Source organism: Octopus sinensis, linkage group LG23 (assembly GCF_006345805.1).
Source record: "Octopus sinensis linkage group LG23, ASM634580v1, whole genome shotgun sequence".
Lineage (NCBI taxonomy): Eukaryota > Metazoa > Mollusca > Cephalopoda > Octopoda > Octopodidae > Octopus > Octopus sinensis.
In genome coordinates, this window is record NC_043019.1 from 14382907 (window position 1) to 14394676 (window position 11770).

Sequence of the window (11770 nt, forward strand, 5' to 3'; positions counted from 1 at the left end):
AAAGGGAAATGGAAATTAATAGAAATTTGAACTCGGAATCTTGGGGTTAACAACAAACAAGATGAGGACAAATATCTGTCGCCGTGGCATGTAAAAAGCACCATCCGAACGTGGCCGATGCCAGCGCCGCCTTGACTGGCTTCTGTGCCGGTGGCACATAAAAAGCACCATCCAAACGTGGCCGATGCCAGCGCCGCCTTGACTGGCTTCTGTGCCGGTGGCACGTTAAAAGCACCAACCAATCGTGGCCACTGCCAGACTCCCCTGGCACGTAAAAAGCACCCACTACACTCACGGAGTAGTTGGCATTAGGAAGGGCATCCAGCTGTAGAAACACTGCCAGATCAGACTGGAGCCTGGTGCAGCCTCCTGGCTTCCCAGACCCCGGTTGGACCGTCCAACCCATGCTAGCACAGAAAACGGACGTTAAACGATGATGATGATCAAATGTAAATAATGTACATAATTCCTCATCTCTTAAATATAGAACTGTATAAATGGTGCTTATTGTGTGCCACCATCATGGGTGCCAGTCAGGCGGCACTGGCATTGGCCACAACTACAATTTCCATTTTGATTGGGATTTTGATTTTACTTGACTCAGTAGGTCTCCTCAAGCATGGCATGTTGCCCGATGATCCAAAGGTACTCTTTTAAATGGGCTGGTTATGTGACACCGGTGTAGGCTATGGCTGTGATCTCACTTTACTTGCCGGGTCTTCTCAGTCACAGCATCATCATCATCATCATCGTTTAACATCCGCTTTCCATGCTAGCATGGGTTGGACAATTTGACTGAGGTCTGGCGAACCAGACTTCAATCTGATCTGGCAGAGTTTCAACAGCTGGATGCCCTTCCTAACGCCAACCACTCCGAGAGTGTAGTGGGTGCTTTTATGTGCCACCAGGCAATAGGGCCAGTCAGGCAGTACTGGCAACAGCCACGCGCAAGTGGTGCTTTTTATGTGTCACCTGCACAGGAGCCAGTCCAGCGGCACAGGCAATGACCTCACTCAAATGTTTTTTCACGTGCCACCAGCACAAGTGCTAGTAAGGCGACGCAGGTAATGATCACGAGGTGACGCAGCATGTCTCTATTATATTGGGTTGTCCGGAAAGTTCGTGCCGATTTATAGTTGCTTACCTTTCGACTTACCCACCCAGGCACCTCAATTCTAGGAAGAGGGTATTTTCAAGTTAAAGGAAAGATGGGAACGCATTGTGCAACAAAATGGTTTGTATTTGGTTGATTAAAAATGTAATGGGAAGTATTTATTGACCTTCTTTCATTTAAAAATCGGCATGAACTTTCCGGACAACCCAATACTTCTTCTAAAAACAGAATAACATGTATACAGAAACCATGGCTTTTGTAGACCAAAAATTTCACTGCTACAGATGTTAGCGTCATCATCTGGTCAAGCTTGATCAGACATTTTTAACCTGCGCAAACCATCCATCTCGGTCCTGCATTGGTTGAGGAAGGTCCCCAGTGTCTTTGACAGATATTTGTCCTCATCTTGTTTGTTGTTAACACAACATTTCGGCTGATATACCCTCCAGCCTTCTTCAGGTGTCTTGGGGGAAATTTCGAACCTGGGTTCTCATTCCTAAGACACCTGATGAAGGCTGGAGGATATACCAGCTGAAAGGTTGTGTTAAGAACAAACAAGATGAGGACAAATATCCGTCGAATGTAAATAATGTAAATAATTCCTCATCTCTTAAATATAGAAATGTCCATCAACCCCAGTGTTTCACTGGTACTTAATTTATCGACCCCCAAAACGATGACAGGTAAAGTCGACCTTGGCTTAATTTGAACTCAAAACATAGCAAGTAGATGAAATACTGCTAAGCATCAAGTACATCAATCAAATTAAAAATCAAATGGCTATTGTAGTTGTGATACCCACGTCGGTGGCATGTTGGGCCTCACAGAGGCAATGACGAAAGACCGAGACCTCTGAGATATGCTGTGACTGTGAAGACCTGACAAATGAAGTGAGTTCATGGCTCACAGGACGGCCTGCAGTGCTAACCTTGGATCGTAGGGTGACCTGCTGTGCTTGAGGAGACCTATTGAGTCAAGTACATCAACATCAAAATAAAAATCAAATGGAAATTGTAGTTGTGATACCCATGCCGGTGGCATGTAAAAAGCACCAACCAATCGTGGCACATAAAAAGCACCCACTACACTCTCGGAGTGGTTGGCATTAGGAAGGGCATCCAGCTGTAGAAACACTGCCAGATCAAACTGGAGCCTGGTGCAGCCTCCTGGCTTCCCAGACCCCGGTCGAACCGTCCAACCCATGCCAGCATGGAAAAACGGACGTTAAACGATGATGATGATTTCATCCAGTGTGCTAATGATTCTGCCAGCTCACTGCCTCAATATTAATCCTTTCTAGTAAAGGCACAAGGCCTGAAATTTGGGGAAAGGGAACTAATCAATTACATCGACTCCCCCAACATTTCACTGGTACTTAATTTATCAACCCCAAAAGGATGAAGGCTAAAGTTGACCTCAGCAGAATTTTACTTTGGAACATAACGGCAGACGAAATACAACTAAGCATTTCATCTGGCATGCTAACGATTCTGCCAACTCACCACCTTAAATAATAATGATAATAATAATAATAATAATCCTTTGTACAAATTTGAGGGGAGGGGACTAGTCAACCCGAAAGGATGAAAGGTAAAGTCAACCTCAGTGGAATTTGAACTCAGAACATAGTGGCAGACGAAACGAAATACTGCTGAGCATTTCGCTAGGTATGCTAAGTATTCTTATTTCTCTATTGCCCACAAGGGGCTAAACATAGAGAGGAGAAACAAGGACAGACAAAAGGATTACGTCGATTGCATCGCCCCCCCCCCCCACAATGCGTAACTGGTACTTAATTTATTGACCCTGAAAAGATGAAAGGTAAAGTCGACCTTGGCAGAATTTGAACTCAGAACATAAAGACAGACCAAATACCTATTTCTTTACTACCCACAACGGGCTAAAAACATAGAGGGGACAAACGGATTAAGTCGATTATATCGACCCCAGTGCGTAACTGGTACTTATGTAATTGACCCCAAAAGGATGAAAGGCAAAGTCGACCTCAGCAGAATTTGAACTCAGAATGTAACAGTAGACGAAATACCTATTTCTTTACTACCCACAAGGGGCTAAACACAGAGAGGACAAACAAGGACAGACAAACAGATTAAGTCGATTATATCGACCTCAGTGCATAACTGGTACTTAGGTAATCGACCCCGAAAGGATGAAAGGTAAAGTTGACCTCGGCGGAATTTGAACTCAGAATGTAGTGGCTGACGAAATACCTATTTCTTTACTACACACAACGGGCTAAAAACATAGAGGGGACAAACAAGGACAGACAAACGGATTAAGTCAATTATATCGACCCCAGTGCGTAACTGGTACTTATGTAATTGACCCCAAAAGGATGAAAGGCAAAGTCGACCTCAGCAGAATTTGAACTCAGAATGTAACAGTAGACGAAATACCTATTTCTTTACTACCCACAAGGGGCTAAACACAGAGAGGACAAACAAGACAGACAAACAGATTAAGTCGATTATATCGACCTCAGTGCATAACTGGTACTTAGGTAATCGACCCCGAAAGGATGAAAGGTAAAGTTGACCTCGGCGGAATTTGAACTCAGAATGTAGTGGCTGACGAAATACCTATTTCTTTACTACACACAACGGGCTAAAAACATAGAGGGGACAAACAAGGACAGACAAACGGATTAAGTCAATTATATCGACCCCAGTGCATAACTGGTACTTATGTAATTGACCCCGAAAGGATGAAAGGCAAAGTCAACCTCGGCGGAATTTGAACTCAGAACGTAACGGCAGACGAAATACGGCTACGCATTTTGCCCGGCGTGCTAACGTTCCTGCCAGCTCGCCGCCTTAGATATGCTAAGTATTCTACCAGCTTCTTGCTTTAATTGCTCCAAAAATAATAAAGTATAGCGTAAATGTAATTCAGAAAATGAATGTGTATTTGTAGAATGGAGATCATTGTACTTAGGACATATCCTAACTCTTTTGATATGGACCTGTATGAAACTGATCCTTGTTCTTTGAAGCAATAATAAAAGCTTCCTCATTTAAAGGGATCTAGGCAGAGGAGTGGCTGTGTGGTAAGAAGCTTGCTTACCAACCACATGGTTCCGGGGTCAGTCCCACTGCGTGGCACCTTGGGCAAGTGTCTTCTACTATTAGCCGCGGGCCGACCAAAGCCTTGTGAGTGGATTTGGTAGATGGAAACTGAAAGAAAGCCGTCATATATATATATATGTGTGTGTGTGTGTGTGTGTGTGTGTGTGCGTGTGTGTGTGTGTGTGTGTGTGTGTGTTTGTGTGTGTGTGTGTTTGTCACCCCCAACATCGCTTGACAACCGATGCTGGTGTGTTTACATCCCCCGTCACTTAGCGGTTCGGCAAAAGTGTCCGATAGAATAAGTACTAGGCTTACAAAGAATAAGTCTAGGGGTCGATTTGCTCGACTAAAAGGCAGTGCTCCAGCATGGCCATAGTAAAATGACTGAAAAGAGTAAACTAGTCCTCCGACAAAATTTCCCATTAATTTATGTTCCAAACTCCAGCTCAAAAAAGACCAAAGTTATTTTACTAAATTTATTATTTGAAAAATTAAGTGAGACAAATTCAGTGTATTTCAATGGAAATTCGATAACAAAAGGGTTTAAGGTGGGCTAAATTAAAACCTTCATCCATCAGAATTTCATGTTTGTTAATGCTCGAAACTGCAGCTCAATATTGTTCATGAAAGGCTGAGTATTTCATCAGAAAAATGGTAACCAAACAAGAAGACGTAGAAGTGATTCAAATGGAAAAACATCCATTAAATTTACTACAAAAAGCACCATCCGAACGTGGTTGATGCCAGTGCCCCCGCTGACTGGTTCCCATGCTGGTGACATGTAAAAAGCACCATACAAACGTGGTCGAATCCTAGTGCCCCCCAACAGGCTCTCGTGCCAGTGGAATGTAAAAAGCACCCACTACACTCTCGGAATGGTTGGCGTTAGGAAGGGCATCCAGCTGTAGAAACTCTGCCAGATCAAGATTGGAGCCTGGTGCAGCCATCTGGTTTGCCAGCCCTCAGTCGAAGGTGTTATGAAGGGCATCCAGCTGTAGAAACCTCGCCAGATCAGATTGGAGCCTGGTGCAGCCATCTGGTTTGCCAGCCCTCAGTCATTCGTCCAACCCATGCTAGCATGGAAAGCGGCCGTTAAATGATGATGATGATGATGATGATTTCTATAGAAACAATGATAATGTAGAGTTGCAACTGGCACTCCGTCGGTTAGGACGACGAGGGTTCCAGTTGATCCGATCAATGGAACAGTCTGCTCGTGAAATTAACGTGCAAGTGGCTGAGTACTCCATAGACATGCGTACCCTTAACGTAGTTCTCGGGGATATTCAATGTGACACAGTGATTTTTTTCATCCACATTTTGATGTAGCAACAAATGAGTCTCTTACCTTGATTTAGAAAAAGTCTCTAAAAACGAAACATCTCAGCTGCTCACTTGTTGCACCATTACAACTCATTTTTGCCAAGTGAGTGAACTGGAGTAATGTGAAATAAAACTTCTTGCCCAAGCACACAATGTTCTGCCAGGAATCAAATTCACAACCTCATGGTCTTCGGCTGATGGCCTCTAACCACTAAGCTATGCACCTTCATAGATAGTCGCAACGGAAACAAGATGATGGATGGATATATGTAGAGCAGAAATCTTTGGGCCTGCAAGAAATACAGATCAGATATGTAGAGAAACAGTTTTTGCATTTACAAAGAAATAACTTGTGTGTGGCATAGTGGACAATGGGTCACAAGTGAAGGCAGTGGGTGAAAGATTAGGGGATGATGCACCAGAAGTGAGATGTGAAGGGATGTCAGATGGCAAAGTGAACATTTTGAGCATCTTCTTTTAGGCATAAGGGGTTGGCAAAAACAGTTGTGTAAGGCTGCGAGCTGGCAGAAGCGTTAGCACACCGGGCGAAATGCTTTGCGGTATTTTGTCCGCAGATGCGTTCTGAGTTCAAATTCCGCCGAGGTCGACTTTGCCTTTCATCGTTTCGGGGTCGATTAAATAAGTACCAGTTACACACTGGGGGGGGGGGGTCGATGTAATTGACTTCATCCCTTTGTCTGTCCTTGTTTGTCCTCTCTGTGTTTAGCCCCTTGTGGGTAGTAAAGAAATAGGTATTTCGTCTGTCGCTATGTTCTGAGTTCAAATTCCGCTGAGGTCGACTTTGCCTTTCATCCTTTCGGGGTTGATTAAATAAGTACCAGTTACGCACTGAGGTCAATATAATCGACTTAATCCGTTTGTCTGTCCTTGTTTGTCCCCTCTATGTTTAGCCCCTTGTGGGCAATAAGGAAATAAAAAACAGTTGTGTGAGAGTTTGGAGTCCTCGGGTATTCTATCTGCTGGCCAGCGAGGAAGGTAGAGAATGTCTCAATTACCGTAAATCCTCGTGTGTAATCCGCATTTTCCCCCCAAAATTTAAAGGTCAAAATCCTTAGTGCGTACTATATACAAGGTTAAAAATGAAAAATATTTTCTAAGCAATGTCCGAGTCTCTATTTGCTGTCCAGCAATGTTTATTCAGACGCATTTTGTGATGTCGGGTGCGAAAATACCTTAAGCTAAGCCTGAAAGCAATGAAGCCATAACTTGTAGTAAGCAACATTTATTAAACGTTATTACGGTCATTTCTTTATTTTCTGCAAACAAAATGCACAAAAAAGCTACACGTTTGCATTATGTTATATATACAATAATAATAATTAAGTATGTTACCGTATACAGTTTTACAAACCAAGGACGTTATATAGACCTCCTTGACTCAAGTTAGAGAAGGGGTGCGTATTATACACAAGGTTTAGGTTTTTCAGAGGTACAGCCCCCTAAAAATCCTCTGTGTATTATACTCATGGGCGGACTATACTTGAAGATTTACGGCACACAAGTTTCATTTCGTGGTTAAAGAGTTCCTTTTTGCAGTGATCTGCCAAGTCAAGATACGAACCTCGTTATTTTACACTTCAAGCACTTTCAGTTACTCTTCTACTTGTTTCAGTCAGTTGACTGCAGCCATGCTGGAGCACCGCCTTTAGTTGAGCAACTCGACCCCAGAACTTATTCTTTTTCTAAGTCCAGTACTTATTCTATCGGTCTCTTTTTGCCGAACCGCTAAGTGACGGGGACGTAAACACACCAGCATCGGTTGACAAGCAATGCTAGGAGAACAAACACAGACACACACACACATACATATATATACATATATACGACAGGCTTCTTTCAGTTTCCATCTACCAAATCCACTCACAAAGCATTGGTCGGTCCGGGGCTATAGCAGAAGACACTTGCCCAAGATGCCACGCAGTGGGACTGAACCCGGAACCATGTGGTTGGTTAGCAAGCTACTTACCACACAGCCACTCCTGCGCCTATGTTATTTATTTTTTTCCCTATTTTTGGTGATTTTCTTTCATCGACGTTTGATATAGCAACAAGTGAGGGTCTCTTACCTTGATTTAGAAAATGTCTCTAAAAAGGTACTGTGCTATTACAAGACTCTGTTTACTCTGATAGATTCCCCAAGGATCTCATATTTGTACACACCCATTCTCGCTAACATTCTTATACCCCCCCCCCAAATGATAAAAAAAGGGACATTCAAATAAACACTTTATCACCTGACATCATTTTTACCTCTCGCTTCCAGTCATGAAACAAGATAAAATATATGAAGAGAGGAAAGATCATTGCATAGCGACAGAATGAGATGGGTATATGGAAATGATTAGGTCTCAGGTGTTCTACAAAAATTTCTGAAAAATGTCGAAAATGAAGAATTTAGGGGTGGTAGGTGGGGGAGGGGGAAATTTTTAAATGCCGATCTTTGGCATTTTTTCGAATCTCCGTAGCCGAAAAAACGTGGGTCTGTGGCAAAAAAAAAAAAAAAAAAAAAAAAAAAAAATCGGAGAATTTGGTGGGGGGGGGGCGGAAACTTTCCGTGACTGTTTTCAAATCAGCAAATGTCGTGTGTGTTTATGGTACAAAAATTAAAATTTTGAAATGCCGATTTTTCTTTCTTTCTTCTTTATTTTTTTTTTTTTTTTGGCAGATTCGGAATCTCTGCAGTCGAAAAGCTGGGTTTCTGTAGAAAAAAACGTTTTTTTTTTTTTAAATAACCGGAAGGGGATTCGGTCCATGTCCTTTACCTCCGCCCACTTTGTCGTGGGTTTTTTTTTTTTCAACTATTGGCTTCAAATGTTTATCATTAAGGGTGGATGGACGTCCTCTAAACTTCCTGACACTCATTTCTCTCATACCCACTGTGGAATCTCTCGGTACTACTAGCGAACAGTGGTCCCGGTGCGCGCACTCGCGCTAGCTAGTCGTAAGTAGTCGATCCTACAACGACTTGCGCGTATGTTTGTATTTCAAAGAAAATTAAATAATATTTTTCGAACAAAGTAAATAAAGGTGCAGGAGAGGCTGTGTGGTAAGTAGCTTGCTAACCAACCACATGGTTCCGGGTTCAGTCCCACTGCGTGGCATCTTGGGCAAGTGTCTTCTACTATAGCCCTGGGCCGACCAATGCCTTGTGAGTGGATTTGGTAGACGGAAACTGAAAGAAGCCTGTCGTATATATGTATATATATATATATATGTATGTGTGTGTTTGTGTGTCTGTGTATGTCCCCCTAGCATTGCTTGACAACCGATGCTGGTGTGTTTACGTCCCCGTCACTTAGCGGTTTGGCAAAAAAGACCGATAGAATAAGTACTGGGCTTACAAAGAATAAGTCCCGGGGTCGATTTGCTCGACTAAAAGGTGGTGCTCCAGCTTGGCCGCAGTCAAATGACTGAAACAAGTAAAAGAGTAAGAGTAAATATTTTTTTAAAACAATGTATATAATTTTTTTTACACAAATTAAATATTTTTCGAACAAAGTAAATAATTTTTTAAAACAAACTAAGGTTAAGGTTAAAAAATTAGGTTTAGGGTTAAAAAGTCGTTGTAGGATCGACTGCTGACAACTAGCTAGCGCGGATACGCGAGTGCGCGCACCGGGACCACTGTTCGCTAGTAGTACCGAATCTCTCAAACCACTGTTGTACCATGCATACACACACATACATACATACATACATGTGTATGCGCGCACACACTGACCCTCACACATGCACACAAACAAACAAAAAGATCGTTTTAAGCTCGGGTGACGGACAGAGTCAAGAATTATTGAAAAGGTCGCAAGAAACGGCGAAAATTTTAGGAAAAATAAATAAGAAAAATGAGTGGAAACTTTACCTGTGAATGCGTTAAATAATAAGGCACTAAAAGAGAATGACTCTCCCCAGACACAACTATATATAATATATATATACTATTTTTTTTTTATTGCCCACAGGAGGCTAAACACAGAGGGGACAAACAAGGACAAAGGGCTTAAGTCGGTTACATCGACGCCAGTGCGTAACTGGTACTTAATTACGCACTGGGGTCGATGTAACCGACTTAAGCCCTTTGTTTGTCCCCTCTTTGTTTAGCCCCCTGTGGGCAAATATATATATTATATATATATATATACACTAAGGTTAAAAAGTTGATGTCTGGTCATAGAGTGACGAACGGTTTGGCCTCCACCCGAGAGCCGTCGCTTCGTGGACGACTCGACAGATTCTGGTCCGAGCACACCATTAACTCTTCACCTCTTGGAGGTGGGAAGTGGTTCCAATTAAAGGCCAAAAGTTCATCATTGAATGAAGGCCCAGCAAGCGAGGATGGTTATCTCCCCTAGACCAGCTATTTGCAGATTAAGATGACTTCTTTTGGAGATGTACTTGCATAGCAAGTGACCTGATCTGAGATCGTGTGCTGGAACGAAAACAATTGCAACATGGAAGGTGTTTATAAGCCATTTAAGAAACACACAAAAAGCCGTTAGATTTACTTCAACATTTAAACTTAATTTGCGACGAAAATATTTTAGCAAATTAAATTTAAATGTTGAAGTGAATCTAACGGTTTTTGTGTGTTTCTTAAATGGTTTATAAACACCTTCCACGCTGCATTTGATAACTTGTTTCTTCATTTGTCAATGAATGACACACAGAGACGGGATAATACAAAACATTTAGGTTTGGCAGTTATGACTTAATGGAAATCGGAAAACAAAAGTCGAATGGTACAATGAATTCGAGAATCGCATAATAATTTCTGTGATTATGTTTTCGGGTTCGTGTTGGACCCGCCGGTGTTTTTTTTTCCCTCCACCTTTTTTCTGCTTATTAGTTTTCCCTTTTGATTAGACCGGCTACACCAGCACGGCCCCATTCGCACTCAACTTCCTTACAACATGCGTCCATCGGCGAGCTGGCAGAAACGTTAGCACGCCGGGCGAAATGCTTAGCGGTATTTAGTCTGCCGTTACGTTGTGAGTTCAAATTCCGTCGAGGTCGACTTTGCCTTTCATCATTTCGTGGTCGATTAAATAAGTACCAGTTACGCACTGGGGTCGATATAATCGACTTAATCCGTTTGTCTGTCCTTGTTTGTCCTCTCTGTGTTTAGCCCCTTGTGGGTAGTGAAGAAATAGGTATTTCGTCTGCCGTTACGTTGTGAGTTCGTTACGTTTCGGGGTCGATAAATAAAGTACCAGTTACGCACTGGGATCGATGTAATCGACTTGATACCTATGTCTGTCCTTGTTTGTCCCCTCTGTGTTTAGCCCCTTGTGGGCAGTAAAGAAATAGGTACTATTCAAGACGAGTGGTCGCGGTGCGCGCACGCGCGCTAGCTAGTCGTGACTAGTCGATCCTACAACGACTACCTATCCTATAACAAATGTTCCTAAAAATTCGGTTGAAAGTTACTCGAAGAAAACCGACGTTTTCAGAGTATGATGGGAGTACCAAAAAACAGGTTGTGCGTTATTTAAAGAAAAAAATTTAGTTACTGTGTTTAAAAATTATTTTGTGTTTTTGTGTTTCATTTACTTTGTTTTAAAAAATATTTGGATCGACTAGTCACGACTAGCTAGCGCGGATACGCGAGTGCGCGCACCGGGACCACTCCTCTTAAATAGTACCCGTTCATTTTTGAGAATAAGGTAACTATCCTTTCTAATGGAATTTGTGTATGTATGTATATATATAACGGGAAGCTTTATGAAAATAAACAAAAGACGAAGGCAGGTGGAAAACAAACAAACAATTGTATTAGTATATATATATATATCGTCGGTAAATCATAAATAAAGAAAAGCACACTATGGTACTACTTAAAAAGAGTAGTCCCGGTGCGCGCACTCGCACTAGCTAGTCGTGACTAGTCGATCCTACAACGACAACCTAGCAAAATAAATAAAACACAAAATAATTTTTCTTAAACAAAGTAAATAAAAGGAGTGGTTGTGTGGTAAGTAGCTTGCTAACCAACCACATGGTTCCGGGTTCAGTCCCACTGCGTGGCATCTTGGGCAAGTGTCTTCTACTATAGCCCTGGGCCGACCAATGCCTTGTGAGTGGATTTGGTAGACGGAAACTGAAAGAAGCCTGTCGTATAGATGTATATATATGTGTGTATATGTATGTATGTATATATATATATATATATATATATATATATGTATGTATGCGTGTGTGTGTTTGTGTGTCTGTGTTTGTCCCCCTAGCA